The sequence below is a fragment of the Passer montanus genome, unplaced genomic scaffold (assembly GCF_014805655.1).
Source record: "Passer montanus isolate IOZ18808 unplaced genomic scaffold, ASM1480565v1 scaffold85, whole genome shotgun sequence".
NCBI classification, from domain to species: domain Eukaryota; kingdom Metazoa; phylum Chordata; class Aves; order Passeriformes; family Passeridae; genus Passer; species Passer montanus.
This window is the reverse complement of record NW_024373812.1, coordinates 784,488-802,713: the sequence shown is the minus strand read 5'-3', so window position 1 is coordinate 802,713 and position 18,226 is coordinate 784,488. Positions and strand designations below refer to the sequence as shown.

The 18,226-nt window shown below is 38.4% G+C and overlaps 1 long non-coding RNA gene across 1 annotated transcript in view; it reads left to right on the top strand.

Moving 5' to 3' along the window:
* LOC120513662 overlaps positions 1–3,777 on the top strand; it is a 29,393-nt gene extending 25,616 nt beyond the window's left edge. The window contains exon 3 of the long non-coding RNA XR_005630317.1: positions 3,588–3,777. This is a non-coding gene — a long non-coding RNA (uncharacterized LOC120513662). The remainder of the gene's footprint in view (positions 1–3,587) is intronic.
* The last annotated feature ends 14,449 nt before the right edge of the window (positions 3,778–18,226 follow it).

The window sequence follows — 18,226 nt, the reverse complement described above, 5'->3', positions numbered from 1 at the left end:
AAATATATATAAGTGAAAAAAGGGATCCATTGACTGAATCCTTCCATTAAATTAAAAGAAGGAAATTTACTTTTTCTCAAGGGCAACTTCTTAGATTTGTAAAGTTTATTTGTTAATTTGTATGGTACACATTTGTAATCTAGAATTTTAAAAAGCATTAATTTTATGAAGCATTAATTATAATATAAAAATTTGAAACCACTGTTCTTGATGCTGAGTTTGTTCTTGTAACATTCCTGAATTAATCCTACCGGGATTAAAGGAAACTGTGTTAGTTTTTGAGCAAAATCATGACAATTTTCTAGCAGAAACTAGTGGCTAAGTTCTGGGGAATTATTTGACTTTTGTCTTCCTGGAAATTCTCAACTTTGACAGGCTCAAAAACTATTTAAACTACTGTCTCTTTTAAAGCAGCACTTCAAAGAATATATTTGGCAAATGCAGTTTGATTCTTTTGTTAGCACATGGAGTGATGACCATTGCATGCTGGTATTTTTGATGGTGGCTTGGCATGTTAATGTTGTTCAGCCATGAAACTAAGGCAAGATATTGCAGTCCTACCCTATTCTATTGCTGATAAGATGGGAAGATGAAAGCAGGAATGCAGAAGCTCAGGGATTTGGGGATTTGTTCCTATGTTGTGTGGCTAGGTCATGTTGCTAAAAAGGGAGTAAAACACCAGTGAGAAGAGTGGAACTACTGTCTTCAACTCCAAGCTGAATCACTGTGTAAGTGTCCCTATTGCTCATTGCCAGGTAGCTTTAGAAGTCCATTACCAGGGCAAAGGGAATCACAGAACACAGGTTTACATTGAATAAAAGATTACTGATGAAAGACTTTCCACATATACTATAAACTTGCTTTCAAAGTGATTTGCAGTAAAACTTGAGTGGAATGCTGCTGTTGAGTGCAGCTGTCATAGAGAAGATGATGGTATTGGTTCTGGAAGGGGATAGCTGGACTGTTAAGTGAAATTTAACCAACTGCTGATGTCCCTGGCTGACATGAAGGAGAGTAATTTAGTCTGGAGTCAATGAATCTCATTTATATCTGGGTGAAGTAGATTGAGGCTTTTGAGATTCCTTTCTCTGAATTGTTCAAAAATCTGACCAAAAATAAAACCTTAATTTTATTACCTTAAGAAGTCCACTGAACTTTGCAATTCAATTGTCCTTTTAGCAAAATGTGCTAACTGTATCTGCTTGCCTCCCTGAACAGTTGTGAGAATAAATTTTTGTTCCTAAACAGCTTGCAAGCTGAAAAGGGATGAAAAAGGGAACAGTTAATGTTAACTTTTAGGAAAAGGAGAGCAGAAAGAGGAAAAGGTTATAGGTATGCTTTTTACTGCTTCCTCACCCAATATAGCAGTCACTTCAAAACAAAAGAGGACAGGCACATGAAAACAATTCTGAGACACTTCTGTCAGGATTTACAGTGCAGGCCAGTACTGCAGCAATATCTGCTCATGTGTCTTAAGGATCATCTCTCATCATACAGAAAATACACACGAAAGTGGGGGTTGACTTACAAGCACAGGAAGAGAAGGCTAATAATTTGCTGTTGCTTAATATGGGCTCAGGCAGTATTCTTCCCAGGCGTTCTTGAACACACCCTGGTACCTGGGAACACTTTCGTATGGAATGGTTATGAAATACTGTGGCTGATGTAGTTCTGATAAGAAGCTGTAGCAATATTTATAAACTGCTGAGCTCTATAGATAGCAATACACTTGGTAAAAGGAAATAGGACATGGTTGATTCACCTGTGCAATTAGTGAAGCAAGTCTCTGCATGTTCATATACTCTTGTACAACATAGAAAGACCCTATTGGCACTTGGGCTCATCAAAATGCCATGGAGATAGTAAAGTATCAGAAGGCACTGGACAAAACTAAAGAGCTTAGAATGCACTGCCTTCTTATAGTAAAGTTCTCTAATAGCTGTACTGCTGCGTAAATAATTACAGCACTGATAACTCTTGATATGAATGGTATACATTATTCTCAAGTTGGGATTGCTTTTTGCATCATACAGAAAGGTTTTCATTTTCTAAAATGCCTGGCAAACTAAGGAACTCTGTGAATGCTGTGCCTCTGCCTACAATCAAAACCAAATAAAGCAAAATAAATGTAAAATAATTGAAATTAAAATCTTAGTCACAGCATCTTGTGTCAAAGTTTTGCTCATGTCCGTCAGCAAACAGATGTCATTTACTTTTACCCAAGTACTGACTTAAATTGCTTATAAATAGCATTTTCCCATCTCCCTCTCCCCTAAATTCCAGATCCAAGGAATTTAATCGGATTGGAATCAAAATCCATGGTCTCACTGGCCATAAGCTTTAGATCAATATGGTCAGTTTTTGTTTAATTGTTACCAAATTTTGCACCATTTGAATTCATGCGATCTGACAGTGAGTCAAATTATCTTTTTTCCTAAGAGCTAATATTTCAAAACATGTTGCATAAATATAATTGTCTTACCTTTAAGAAGTTTTGTCAAAAATCTACTGTGTATATAGAAGGGGAAGGCAATGGAGAGTTAGCACTAGGGTATCACTGACCTTCTGCTCGGGTGGAGCAGCCCACAGTGGAAGAGTGAGATGGGGCAAAAATTCGGTAAGTTTCTAAAATCTTTAAAGGTATGACTCTAAAGACAGAGAGACCACATAATTGTAGGGCTCACAGTTAATATTTGTAATCGGGAAAAGCTTCTGTGAGGTGACAGCAAGTGTGATCTTGCTGATGCAAAACCACTGCCCTGACAACATCAATAGAAACAAAACCCTACTCGTCTCTTAACTGGCCACAGATATGTACAGCATTTGTGCAAAAAGGAGGTTTTTCTAGATCTCATATATCTAAAAATACAGAATAAAAAATTAAGAAATCGTATTAATGGATATAAGTTGGAAAAAAAATTGGAAAAAACATGTTGCACCTTGAGAAAGGAGGAAGAGGTTTATTTTCTGCCCTGTGTATTGCTGATGGCGTGGCTGGCACTGTGTGCATTGTAATCACAGCCATTAGAGATACACAAGTGTTGCTGCAGATACTCTCAGTAAAGTTCTTAGCTAGTAATGACTTCTAGTGTTGCCCTTCATTACATATCAGCAGAAATATATTATTCTGTGGAACAAACATTTCTGCACATTGCTGTGCCAGCTGGCCACTAATTCATTTCAGTGAAAAATACAACTTGCAAAACATGATCAGGGTGTCTCTCTTTGGTAAGCTGCACACACAGTGCTTATTGCAAACTAGACACACACATGGGCTTTGACATAGTGCCACAAAACCCACAGCACATGTTTCCAAACACTCTTGCCACCTATTTTTCTCTACTACATTCTTAGAACATATGGTGGTGACTGTCAAGATTTATGCAGGCCTGCACATCTCTGACTTGATCTCCTTTTTCTGTTGCTGACCCAGGCTGTTTTTTTAATTTTTCATTTGGTTGATTTAGGTTTTTTTTTTAAATAATAACCTCAGCTTTTTGTTTTGCTTTACCACAATACAATTTCATCCTCTTTTTTGTTGTGGTGTCCCTCTTCTCAGATAATGTGAGATCTTTTCTCTTTTACAGCAGATTTAAAGCAAAAGTGATAATAAAAGGAAAACTGTCATATCTATGCAGGAGAGAAATTTTTCCCATGCAGGCACTTCAGAAGAAAGAGTGTTTTTCTGAGCCACAGACCTCCTTAGAAACCTGCTTCGTGGGAGACCAAGGTTGAGATGGTAAAGAAGCTGGAACTAGCTTCATGTGCTGAAAAGGGTCTAAGCAGATGTGTAGCCTGTAGAAACACAACAAAAGGCTTTCTGGCCTTCTGGACTTTAGCTGGTCCTCCAGGACTAAGTACCTGGAGAGTTTACAGCTACCATGATCTTCTATTTGCCTGGCCTACATCTGTGGTAGACAATATCAAAACTGTATCTTAAGTATGACTTACCATGTACTTCATTTTACTGTCATTTGTGTCACTAAGGCTAGAGTGCCTTAATAGCTCTCTTTAGAAGTCAAAAGCCTGAAAAGGCATCTCAAATAGGTAGTAAGAGAGATGAAGTTGGACTGAAATGAAGAAATTACTCATAAAACAAAGTTTAGGCAGTGTAGGCTCCTGACTATTGAACACACAGCACAAATCAACTGGACTGCTGGAAATTTTAGCATCAAGTTATGGTGAGCAGTGAGAACACAAGAATCTATGTGCTGTGTCAGTAAATGCACATATAAGGTTCTAAAAGTGAGCATTGGAACAAGGGAAGTGCTTGGGCAGCAGGGTTGCTGAGAAGATGTACGTCTTGAGGTTCTCCAGCTTCTGAAGATCAAGATAGCTCTTTGAACATCTGGCTCTTCACTCCTATATTACTGCTCCAGGCATTTACATCAAACACAGCAAATAAATTATGCAAAATCTCTCAGAGACTTTTGGCATACTCATTCTCATATTTTAAAGTAGGCCTCACTTTCCCTCTTACTTCAAGCCCATTTCTCCAGGAACAGATCTCCTTCAGCTGTATAATGGGAGTGATCTTCTGAAGGGAGAGAAAGAGAGGCAAATTCAGAGCAGAGTGTCCACTATAGATATGGGGCAGTACAGCCAGGGTGCAGGGCAGAGGAAGGCCCTTTGAAGTCAGAGGGGCACTCTCCTTTTACACTCATGTATGGAAGGATGAGGTTCATAAAAAAGAGAATTACAGGTTCACAGATTCAATTAGAAGAAGTGCATAGCACACAAAAATGTGGAAAGTATTCAGGAAGCATTTACTTTCCTCAGGGACATCCAGATATTAAGTGTATTGAAGCCAAAAGTTGAATCCACAGACTGTAATCTATATATGGCACAGCAAAAAAAGCATGGCATTTGCAATATCAATGTCACATCTCAAATTATGTTTCTGCTTTGGAGATGTTATGGAGCCCTTTGCCACTGAATATGAGCCCAGTTCTTGGGTGGAAAGGGTTTTTTACATGTTGTTTTCTTTGTGGTTCCAACGAGGATACAATGTGTCTCTGAGTCTCTGTACAATAGACAGGTCTGGTACTTTAGGACACTGGGAAAGCTGGATGTTAGAACAGATTCCCACTCAGGAAAAAATATGTGGATTAGAAAAATAAGAGAAGCGCAGCAAGTTTTGGGACTAGAGGGAGAAACTGTTTGAGATATGAATATCAGAAAACAACAGTAGTATTTAGATACTAAACAAAGAAATAATACACTAGGATAAAATTATTCTTCATATTTATTCTTCTTTAGTGTCTCTGAAAACAAGGCTTAATTCATTTGAGCTGGCAGATAGGCAGTACTCTAATGTTACCAACTTTCTTAGAAAGTATAACAAAGCAAGAAAGATTCTCTTTCGGTGAAAACACCTCAGTAACCAGAATCAGAAAGCAGCTCAAGACTGTTGTAACAAATATTTAGTATTCTTTATGTCCTGAAGCCATATTTGGCTGTTTACAAAGCTCTGTAAAGTTGCTGAGGATCATCTCATTGTTCTACCAATACATCCACTGAAACTACCTTTACTTTTAAGTTGATAACAAACAGAAGATCTTGGTAATGTGCCCAATGAAAAGGGACACAGAGATTACTTTCCTAAAGAGAGCATGATTTTAAATTAAGCCCTAATTTAGTGGAATCTTAAAAAGTGATTTTGTATCTTACATAGAAAAATAATTTTGTAATTTTTGAATAATTTGTATTTCTGGGTACATGGAACTACTTGCATTCTTATTTACCAAAATTATCACAGCAAAATTGATTCAGCTACTGTGCTTAAATATGTGCTTTATGGTCTAGTATTTTATATTTGTTCCATTGCTCTAGAGGGACTATAAATTGGATTGCTATATATGAAATGAACATCTCTATACTCCATGGTATTGCAATTAAACATTTGAGCTATAATCTTAATTTCCCTTATTTATTGCCCCATCTTTGTTTATAGTCTTTGTAGTATCATGACTAAAATCTGACAAGAAGCTGCCTGAGGAAAAGTCTGATCTCTTTGTAGTACTGCAGAGTATGCAATATACTTAAAGCACTCTAAGTGAAATGAAATTACACTAAAAAATCCAAAAGATTTTGCATGTTAGTACCCATGATTTTATCACTGTAAACATTTTAAAATTGCATTAATTGGAAATTGTAGCATTGGGAATGATTTTCCTAGCTCTCAGAAATGTGGGTAAAAATTACAAACATATATATAAGAATGTTGGTATTCACTCTGTCAAAGGAAATAATCTGTTAGCAAAAATTTCATAAGTATAGATAAAGTAGGAAAGGATAAATATAAATTAATTTGGCATGATCAGATATGAAACACCATATACTTCATATACCACAGTGTGGTTCAGGAGAGCAAAAATTGGATTTGGTCTGTTTCAGTCTTTGCAAAAGGGCATGCACTGAGGTTTCTTTAAAACTTCAGAACATTTCTAGGACAAATAATGAAAATTTCAATAATTGCTAGGACATGAAGCACGGACTTACTTTAATATCTTGAAGTGGGTCTTTTTAATGTTGGGCCAGGCTTTAGGGTGGTACAGGTGAATATAGTTCCATTGCAGTCAGGGTTAAATACTAGGATACCAAAGAAAGCATCCTGGGGTGCATTATGAAGAGCATTGCTAGCAGTTTGAGGCAGGTGACCCTGCCCCTCTACTCAGCCCTGGTGTGGTCTCACCTGGAATGCTGTGTCCAGTTCTGGGCTCCTCAGTACATGAAAGGCATGAAACTCCTGGAGTGGGTCCAGCAGAAAGTGATTAAGGGACTGCAGCATCTCTTATGAGGAAAGGCTGGGAGAGTTGGGTGTGTTCAGCCTCAAGAAAAGATGATTGAGAGGGGACCTCACCAAGTATTTGAAGGGAAGGTGTTAAGAAGGTGGATGCAGCTTCTTGGTGGTACCAAGCAATAGGACAAGAAACAATGGGATGAATTATGAATATGAGGAAGGACTTCTTTACTGTGTGGGTGAGCTTGCACTGCAACACATTGCCCAGAGAGATTGTGGAGTCTCCCCCACTGGACATTTTCAAGAACCACCTGGACATAATCATATGCCATATGCTTCGTATGACCCTGCTTGAGCAGGGTGCTTGGAACAAATGACCCACTGTGGTCCCTTCCAACTGACGCATTCTGTGACTGTGTGAACTGTCAGTGCATTGCATCAGTGTGGAGTCAGCTTTAGAACGCCAATTAGGACAGTTGCTGACATGTTGCTTACTCTTTGCTTTAGCAATAGTTTGTCATGGGCTACATATTTAATGCATAACAGCATGTATGAACATATATTACCAACCTATCCACCCCTTAACCCAAGTGCTGATATCTGTCCTTTAAATGAGAGGGTATTTACTAATGTGGTAAAACATAGTGAAGTAATTAATTTTGCATTTCCCAGAATAAGATAAATGCTATTGAAATATTCACAATCTTAATTTAATATTCCTTAATTAATTGGCTTGTCTGTCACATTATTTTCACATTTCCTTGATATTTAACTGTCTTCATACAATGTAGAATACCTGTAGGCAAAGGTACAGAAGAATGTTTGGGAGTACTTTTGCTGGGGCCTTAACACTAACACAGCTGCAACCTTTAAGTACCTAAGTGTAGACTTGTACCACTGTGTCAGACTCTGCCTGTAGGACTCCAATGGCCTGTGCTCTCACCCCTTTAAGTTTCCCTAAAGTTTCTCAAAGAGGTTGCATTCAGACTCCGTGTGATATACTTGCTCCCCATGAAAGGTCCGACACCTGCTCCTTATTCCATAGGGATGGAGAGAAGCACTGCAGTCAATACATCCCAATTTCTTTGGGCACACAGCCCTCTAACCAAAAAGTAATTTTCTGTGTAAATGTCTGGATCAGCCAGAGGAGTTCTTTCCTAGCCTTTGGAAAAGCTGATTACTTCATGCCATACATAGCTGTATTGCCCAACGAGAGTTTGTTTATCAGCCCCACTGTCACAAGTAGCTAAGTGTGAAAATACTCAATGGTAAATAAGTTCCTGCTGGAAATAGTCTGGGGTTTCTTTCAAAGCCACACCTGTTCTTGTGATACAAGCCTCTTAGGTGAGCTGCCTGCTCTCTCATGGCATTGAGAAATAGAATGCCACAGCTCAATGAAACACAAGGTAAGGCCATAATGAGCACACAAACACATAAACAAGCAACAAAATGGCTTTAGACTGCAGAGAAATGTTGCCCATTTAACCATATCTAATGTTTTTACTCTCTCACACACACAAAACATTTGGTGCCTGAGTAGTATTTCTATTTGCTTGAGAGGGGAAAAGAATGAAAAGTCAAAGGACAGGTTACTAGGAGGGGATGCATAAAATATTTCTGATTCAACTGTGATGAAGTCAGCTGAAGACAAAATGCCTACAGGTTTTCACAATTGCCCAGGACCTTATGGCTGTGATACACAGAAACAGAATATAGCCTTTCCATATACAAACTTACAAAAATTACATGCCTGAAAATAACTTTTAGCTGTAATAAAAACCAGAACAAGTCACAAAGAAATGGATGAGAATATCTAATCTTGTCCCTTGAAGTCCACGGAGGATGCAGTAATTTGTAGACTCTTGCTTCCTACTTATCAAAATCAACTGTCACACCTTACACTGACACCATGGGTTGGGAATACATGATGCAATGTAACAATGGCTCATGATGACGAGCATGCAGAATTAACCTGTTCCCTGTATTACAGCTGACCCACCCAGCTATGACTCACTGGTAAAGGATGGAACTTTTGTCCTGAGGCAAAAGGGCACAGCGGCTGTGTCTCCCAGACACAGTGCCAATGCTTTCATGACATCTTCAAGTGCACTCAAGATAAGACTGATCCAAGAGCAGGTTTTTTGTACCACAGGGATTTTTGGCACGACAGACAAGTAGAAGGCTTGCAGACAAACAAGACAGATCAAAATCCCTGTGGCTTTCACTTTCATACTCTGGGCTGAGGTCTCAAACGTAAATGAAACTGGGGCAAATTACCCAATCATTTGTTTGTTCACTTTTGTCAGTATCTGAAACAGATCATGCTCCTGAACAAGGTTGTCCTGGTTTAGGGCAAAGTTGGGAGGAAGTTTGGGGTGAAATTATGATGGATACTGCAGCTGTTCCCACTGTTTCGTTCTTGATGTCCAGATTGGTATCACTAACCTTAACACAAACAACCAACTGCTTATACTTCTGTTCCTGGCAAGACTCTGCTCTTACAAATGTACACAAGGCCACAACAGACACTGGTGGTTGCTAAGACCTGTTGATTCCAGGAGTAGGTGAGTTGATATTCCATTTCAGTGGCATCCTTTTGGACAGCATTCTATCATTTATCCACACCAAATCATGTTAATTCTGATCCATACATCTTTATATAACAGTCACTCTCTGGGTCAACATGAAAACTGAACTGAAGAGAACTCCTGAGTAAAACAGAAATCACTACCTGAAAAGACCATGACGCTAGGAGCTCTAGTAAGCCTCTATCTCTTCTACTGCTGAGCAGTCCCCAGAGTGAAATTAGTTCACAAAACACCTAACAACTTCATATTTGCAACAAACTAAAACAGGTTCTGCTTAGAGAAAGGAAAATGTACATAGAATTTGTTAATTCATTATTTTAAAAATAGAGGTTTTTTTTCAGAGCTGACTCCATTGTAGAAAAATCAAACTTCAGCCTTCTCTCTCACCTGTTGTGCACGTGATTATAAGAATATTCCCTCACAAAGAAATTTAGAAGGACATTAAACTGTAGTGCTTTTGTAATGGGCTTTAATAGTAACTGAAACTTGATCATTTCCTTAAGAGTTTTCCTCACATTTTTAAGGATAAGTCCTGTCAAGGACTATGTAACAGCACAACTAAGAATGATCTTTCCTTTGCAAAGAACAGGAAAATGCTATGGAAATACTGAATGTTTTTTAGAAACAGAAACTCAGGTAGCATCATTTATATTGGTTATCTCAAGAGAAACTGAAAACTCACGTTTCAACGGTGCCTGTCTAGACTTAATGTATATTAGTCCTCTGAGCCACTTAACAGCTGCTTCACTATGAAAGTGGTAATTAATAACCACAGCAGAAATACAAACGACCAATAACACAGGAAACTTGGCAGATCAGACATCTCAGGTCACCCTGATTGTTTCTAACTGGATGCATGTCCCTGTGCAAGAGTCTGTAACTGCTGTGGAAAACTGGCGTAGGTCAGAATAGATGATCCCTGTGAGCTGGGTAAGGAACATCCGAGGCAACAATTGCAAACACTCTGCATGAAGGACTGCACTGTTTCAGCTAGTCTAGGCTCACCACACGCTGTACACCTCCCAGACATGCAGGAGCAGCCACTGAAGTTGTGACCTATAAGCCCAGTTCAGCACACAAATTGGAAAATGGCTCTGCTATTGCAAGTCCTAAGGAAAACAGTTCTTTTGTTCTGGAAAAAAACATTTCTCTGCTGGAAATAGCAGGTCTGGACTATGCTATAAACATATAACACAGTTTGGAACAGCAGAGCTTCTCAGGTATGGGGGCCTGTTACTTGGAATGCCTTTAAGGAAATGCAAGTACAGCTTTTGCAGGATGTATACCTGTATTAAACATGGTAAATAAGAGATGTTCCCAAAAAAGAGTTGGGAAAACTTGCTCAGTGTGGTTGTGAAATATATTTGAACAGCAGCTTTTATCATGTCCCCGTGACCTCTATTATTGAGCTTAGTTTCACAAAATAAAGGAACTGGAATATCAGAAATCGTTGTGGTAAGACGGAGGAGCAGCAATAACAGCTAAATGAGCAGCTCTGGAATCATTCATATCTGATTAAAATATTGAGTTAACAACTATGTAGAAACAACTGTTTATAAACCACTTCAGGAATAGCATTTAAGATAGCTTTTTAAAACAGTATTCTTAAAATGCCAGACAAACTTTCCTCTTGACAATTTTAGCTGTGTATTTTTGTCTTTAGGTTACACTGTCCTCAGGTTCTTTCAGCAGGACCCAGGCAGAAATTGAAGTCAAGATGTCCCTTTCAAACAGTACTATGAAACTGATTCTTTGTGATGAGAACCAAGTACATGGATAGAACAGATGTCTCAGTGCATTCTGGCTACTTACACATAACCTTTCTGTCCATCTTCAGTCTGTATCTCCACTCATAGTGTGGGAAACTGCATGCAAATACTCACAGATACCAGAAAGCAGATCCCAGCACTCCATAAATGAGTGCAGAGTGATTCCTGGATGCTTGACAATTCTGTAGTGGTTGGGAAGGATTCAAATACAAATCATATCTTTGCAGTCATTTTGGGAAAGAGGCATTCTTTAGGGAAGCTTCTGACAAAGCTAATGGTGTATGCAGGTAATTCCAGCCCTTGAGACATGAGTAGGAAACCCTGTGAGATATCTTGGACTGTATTCAATCACAAGTTATCTTGTCGTTAGTGTGTTAATGTCAACTTGAGAAATTGCCGGGCACTCAGCTTCAAGGCAGGGCTGGTCCTGATTTCTAAGACAAATATCTTTCTAAAGCACTTATTTCTTCCACCCTCTAAGATTTGATAAATAATGACCAAAACATCTTTACAATTTTGCTCACCTATCTGGCCAAGGCAGTTTTACTTCCAGGCAGTCATGACTGTAGTAGTGAGAAAGGACTATGAGCTTTCCAGCTCATAGGATCTGCTTTGACTGACCTCAGGAACTAGCTCTTACCCTAGCCTCCATTTTTTGCACCATGGTGCCAGTGTTTGGGCCCAGGAGTTTCTTAAGAACTAATCTCAGTGTCAGTATCCATAGATCCACTTAAATTTATTATTTGTGTCTATATATATTCTTGGAGTATCAAATACTTGTTCTTGGAAGCAGCAAACATTACCTTTATATAGAGCATCCCATTCCATCATGAAACATCACTATTTAGCTCACTTCTGTGCTGGATCCTGTTCCCTGGATTTCACCCTTTTTGGCTTTTACTCTTGGCTTAGAAAAACATTCATGTTTTTGATCCCCAAGGGGGCTTTCTGACCACAATTTCTGTTGTGTTTCTCCCTGACCAAATTCTTTCCCCCAGTTCAAGCCCTTGATGGACGTATGTTCCTAAGCCCCCAGACAACCTGCCCTTCATTGAATCCACTGAAACTTGGGAATAGCTCTGGGCTATCCTCACTGGGATTAACAAGAATGTAACAGTTTTATAGTAAAAGGGATTGAGAGATGCAAAGAATCCTGAGTGTCTGCTTGGGTCTAGCAGTGGAAAAAGAAACATGTTTACATGTTTCTAATAGTAGTAGTATACCTTTAATGTGCACTCAGCATTTTTAATTTCCAGGAAGGTTTGCATTGATGCAAACTCAGAAACTCTCCTGTAGAATGAATGCTTACTCTTCTGAAAATCATGAAATATGTTGCTAGCTAATAAATTTGCAATTTTGATTGATTTTTTTTTCTTACCTGAGATAAGGAGATATCCATAGATATCTCTATATAGAGAGATATAGAGATATTCATAGAAGATATTGGCCATTATGAGGTGATATCAGTGGCCATTTGAGTTTCATGATTAAAACAGCAACTTATAGTCCAAGTGAAAAGTCCATGCATAGTGTGTATCTAACTGGACAATTAACAGTAAGTATTTTTAAGATACTTCTGCAAAAAATATGACTTTATTCTCAAAACTATTAATGAAAAATGTAAATTTAAAACATTACCCAAACAGATAATTACCTTCTTAATTACAGTAAATTACCTTCTTCTTCCCTCTCTATCCTTGTACTCAGTATTTCTCTAACATGTTTCTGGGTTAAAAACAACAATTATAAATTGATATATATTCTGCTCAGCATGTGAAATGTACCATGTACATACTGTTGTCAGATGAAGATTTATTTGCTCAGCTGGTGGGAAAATAAAATGCTTATGCTGCAAAACCAGTAGCCAATGGAACCACACAATGCTATTCTGGAGGATCATGTTAAATTCTAACCAAGAAGAGGTGCAAAATAATGAAGTTACATGAATAATGAAGTTGGGTAGTAACACCAGTTATACAGCAGTCAGCTGTAACTTCAAGGTTTGTGACCAGAGGAAACCCCAGGACAAAAGAACACATGTGCAAAGGGGACGGAACATTTAATTTCAGGGAAATGGTTATCACATATATATTTATTCCAGGAAAATCAATTAATATTATGTAGAATTCAGTATAAAAACAAGAGCTTTTCTATACTCAGCTCAACTGGTGGAGGTATCCTGTGTGCATCCAGTGCTGTAATAAAGAATGCCTGAGTCTTAATGCCATGTTGGTAATAAGGAACTTTATTTTACTGATTTTTTTATAATAATACCTGCAACAGATTTTGAACTTAAAAGGAACCTGTTTGCTTAATATTCCTTAGAGATATGACTTTTAAAACACTGGAGCTGGTGGAGTCACTGTCCCTGGAGGTGTTTAAGGAAACACTGGATGTAGCACTCAGTGCCATGGTCTGTCTAGTTGACAAGTTGGTGTTAGGTGAGAGGCTGGACTCAGTGATCTCAAAGATCTTTTCCAACCAAGCTGATTCTGTGATTCTGTGGAATATAGACAGATATAGATATAGACAGATTTACTGCTTCCTTTTGTACTTGAGACATGAAACTATCACACTTTTTCAACTATTTAAAATCAGATGTTCTCACCCCTGATCACCACCCTCTTTTTCTCATACAACCACACAGGGAGAGATTCCTGGCCATCCTCCTTGGCCTGTGGCTCCACAACTATCAAAATATGGTGGCCAGATGGTTTTGTTTTCCAGGAGGTAAGGATAGCATAATATGCCTTAGAAGGAACATGTAATTTGTTTATAGGACATTTTTTTAAAAATAAAAATACACTGCTATGTAGATAAGACAATTTTGTGACAGTCTGTATATTGAAAAATAATGTATTTTCATCTTAGAGGGATAATCCTTGTTCTGAAAAATTCAAAATAAAAATGGAGAAAAGAGAAGGTAAAGGAATAAAAAGGGAGCAGATAAAAATTGAAAAAATTACCTGTTAACCTGTACTTATAACAAAGCCCCATGGTTCTTGCTCATTGATAATTGTAAAATAAAAAGAGAGACTCTGGAGTACATAACAGAAGACAAACAAGAGCAAACAGTTGGAAGTGGGTCTTGGAGAACAAAACCTTACAAAATGTGGCTGCTGAAGTGGAGAATAAGAACTTTTAAGGACAGTCAGGAAAGAGCAGTAAAGAAATGGAAGTTATTCAGAGCACAAAAAGGAAAAAGGTTGAAATGACCTGTATGAATAAGCAAGGTCTCCTCATCAAAATCAAGTATAAAATAGAATCTTAGAAGAGTTGGGACCAGCAGCTCTGAAGGAATACAGACACTCTTTCTGAGCACAGAGGGAAAGACACAGTCCATCTGAGCTGAATCTGATAAAGAATGTGAAGGACTGTGAAGTACCCTATTGCAAAAGAAAGACTATAGAAAATGTAGGACCACTGCTTAGGCAGGGAGAATATATGGTGACAGAGGGATATGACTGAACTACTCAGTGCCTATCTTCAGTGGAGGAAGATCAGAAGACCATTCCACCTGAGTGCTGAAGCAGTGGGACTCTTCTGATTGTCTTTAACACATCAGCAGAACATGGGAGGCTCCGGAAGACTAGGAGAAAGCAAATGTCCCTCCTGTTTTCCAGCAGGGCCCCAAGCTACAGCCAGGAAACTACAGGCTGATTGGCATCACCTCAGTCCCTGGGAAGGTGATGGATCAACTATCCTGGAAAAAAATTCTAAACAAACAATGAACAATAAAGTGATTTGGAGTAGTTGGAATGAGCTCATGCAGTGGGAATCAACCTTCTATGTAGCCTTCTATGACCAGATGACTAGCTTTGTGAATAAGGGGTAGTAACTGGAAGTTGTGAATCTGAACTTCAGGAAGGCTTTTACCACTGTTTCCCACAATATATTCCTAGACAAAATGACAAGGAATAAACCAGATAAGGGTGTGGTGAAGTAAACTGAAAGCCGGCTCAGACAGCCAGGCTGCAAGCCTTGTTCTTGCCAGGTTCAGTGGCAAGAACTCCAGCAGGAAGCCAGTCCCTATTAGAATGCACCAAGTGTCATTAGTGGGGCCAGTGCTGTTTGAACCCTCAAAAAATTTGCAAATAATACAAAACTGGGAGGTATAGCTGATAACATACATGGGTGGATTGAAACTCAAAAGGATTTTGACAGTCTGGACGGATGGGCTGACAAGAACAACATAGAATTCATGTGGAAGTCAAGGAATAACATTACAAGTCCTGCATTTGGGGAGGAAAAACCCAAGGCAGCAGTACACACTGAGGGCAAACTGGAAGGCAGAGAAGGACCTGGGGTGTGCTGGTGGACACAAAGTTGACCATAAACAGCAATACACCCTTTAGACAAAGAAGGCCAACATCATTGTGGCTTTCATTGTTATGTGCACTGCTACTGCATGTAGCAGCATGGAAATAGACCAGCTGAGGGTCACAAAGATGACAGATACTGAAGCATCTGCTATATGAGCAGTGACAAAAGAGTCAGGATTGTTCAGCTTGCAGAAGGCCCTGGGAGAATGTTACCAATGTGCACAAATACACACTCCACTGGTTGGGTGGAGTAATGAAAATGGAGACTGACTCCAAACTCAGCAAATTACTTTCAATGACCCTGCTCAAGCAGTAAATTGGAATAAATTATCTCCACAGGTCTATTCCAAACCCAGCTATTCTGTGACTCTGCAAAATGATTTACCTTGGTTATCTAAATGTAACTATTCTCCAAGTATTCCACCATTTAATATGGAGCGCATAAGCCTAGTTATTTCCAACAGCAAGACTTGGGAGGTTTGTAGGTTGATCAGCCTGGATCAACCTGACAAGAAAAATACATATAGCTGAAACATTGTTTGGGTTTGCTTTAAAAACTGCTTTCATGTTCTATTACAAAATTATTTCTGAAGATCAAAAGTACTGAGGCTTTATTCCTTTCAGACTTTTACTTTGAAGTTTCACTGCAACCTGTAGCTTTAACTTTTTTAACTCTTGGGCATAAGAGCTCTGGTCTCTATTTTTTTCTGGTGTTTAATTTCTTGAGACACAGTAACAGACAAGACAAAGACTGTGTTGTGGGCTAGCCTAGAACTACATTTGTCAAGCCTCACATGCCACTTCAGACATGCAGATCAGATTGCTTGTTACTGGCAAACAAGGAGGGTACTGGCAGAACTGTCTCTTTGTGTTCTCTCTCTCTTGCCCCTACTAGACAGGCTTTTATATACACAAGTGCTCTAGGACTTATATTTTAAGTTCTAAACTCACTTAGGCATGGAGGCTAACAAGCAGGGATCAATTGCATAGACTTCTGTTTCAAATCCAACTGCAAACTTTATTCTTAATCTAAACATTTAAAAGGAAGATGCAAGGCAGAATATTCATATAGTAACAAACATGCAGAGATGTAATACATACATTTCTTTGATTTAATTAAAAGGAACAATAGTGGATTTTTAATAAAAGTACAGACATCTCAGAGTTTAAATTACTAGAACCAAGTTTCAAAGACACACAATCCTTACCAATGCATGTCCCCTTTATAATAAGGGAAATTTTACAAAGCAGTTTCAGAGTGCAGATGCATTAATAGATCTAATCATGAAGCAAAGAGAAAACTTCCACTGTCTGTCCCATAATTTTATATTTTCATAAGGAAAATGACACATAAGCAAGAGAAAACAAATTTATTCTTGCCTTGTATTTGCCCAGAACCTCAGTGATATCATTCTAAACAGAAACACTAATAGTAAAGTTAACTGGAGAAAATGTACTTGGAAACACTAATACATATTCTGAAATAGAATTTCAGTGGATTTTAAATACAATTTTAACTGAAATCCAGGTGACAACCTGTCTTGCCGCCTGAGGATAGTGACTTAGATAAATTTTCTCTCTCCAAAGCTTATGTAAGCAATGGTTTTCAATAGAAACTGATGGCTGAGAAGAAAACTGGAAGGTCTATATAGGGTTAAAACCTTTCATAGGTATGTCAGTAAGAGAAACTTCAGTGGTTTTGGTTTCTACAGCCTTCTCAGCATTAATACCAGTATCACTACAGGTTAATCCACTATTGTTCCTTTGTTAACTAATTATATTTATCCCTTTTTATCAGTTCAAACTTACATGAGTGTTTCTATTGCATCATTTTTGTTGTTGGAACAAGTCTTGTATCTAGGTCACCTTTATGATTAAGATTTTTATTGAATTGATCTTTTTCAGTCTGCAACAAACTACACTCAAACACTGTAAAAATTAATCAATATTTTGGCAAAATGCTGAATGAATTAAGAACAGCAAGAACAGCTTTATAGCACATGGGAGGGCTAATTTTGTTTTTAATTTAAACATAGTACACATTTGCATTAAGTCCCAAGCACTTGATTAAAACACCAGGGTGTATCATGCCCCAAGCCATAATGAGGCACCTTTGAGTAGGCAGATTTGTCCTGCTTGAAGAACACTGCTCTCTGTGAATTGTTGCACTCCACACCTACAGAGGGGTGACCAAGTGTACACCCCCTACTACTGAACTGTCACAACTCCAGGTGGCCCCATGCTTCAGGCAACATTTACTCTTTGCTCCCTACTAATATTAATATACCTGCTGAAAGAATCCATGTGGCAGCAAATTTTACTAGGGAAATTGCTCAGGTTGAAGGCTTTACCATACCTGATTTTCCTCCATTACAGTGCTGAAAGTATACTTAATATTCTGTTTTTAAACCTTACATCAACTTGAACACTGAGTGCTGCAGCTTTTTACCTTAAACACCTCATGAGAGAGTTCTGTCTCCCCATACAACCAGAGGGCAGAATGACATCCCAGAGAGGATGACAGAAAGGTGGATCCTTTTCTAGACAAAGTTATTTGTACTAGCTTGGTGTTTCCCCGTGGAACACTGCTTGAGAACTGCTCATTCATCAGTATGGCTGGCTGAAGTATAGGAGTCAGTACCTTTATTAATTTTATTTATGAAGAAGCCTCAGCAAAGTTTGTTTGCATGGAGTCATTGACTCTACCTGTTGCACAATAAGCAGCCTCTCAATCTAATCTTCCCAGGCAAAAAAATAAGCTTTACTGCTTCAGTTTAATAAACTCTGATTATTTGCTTTAGTGAT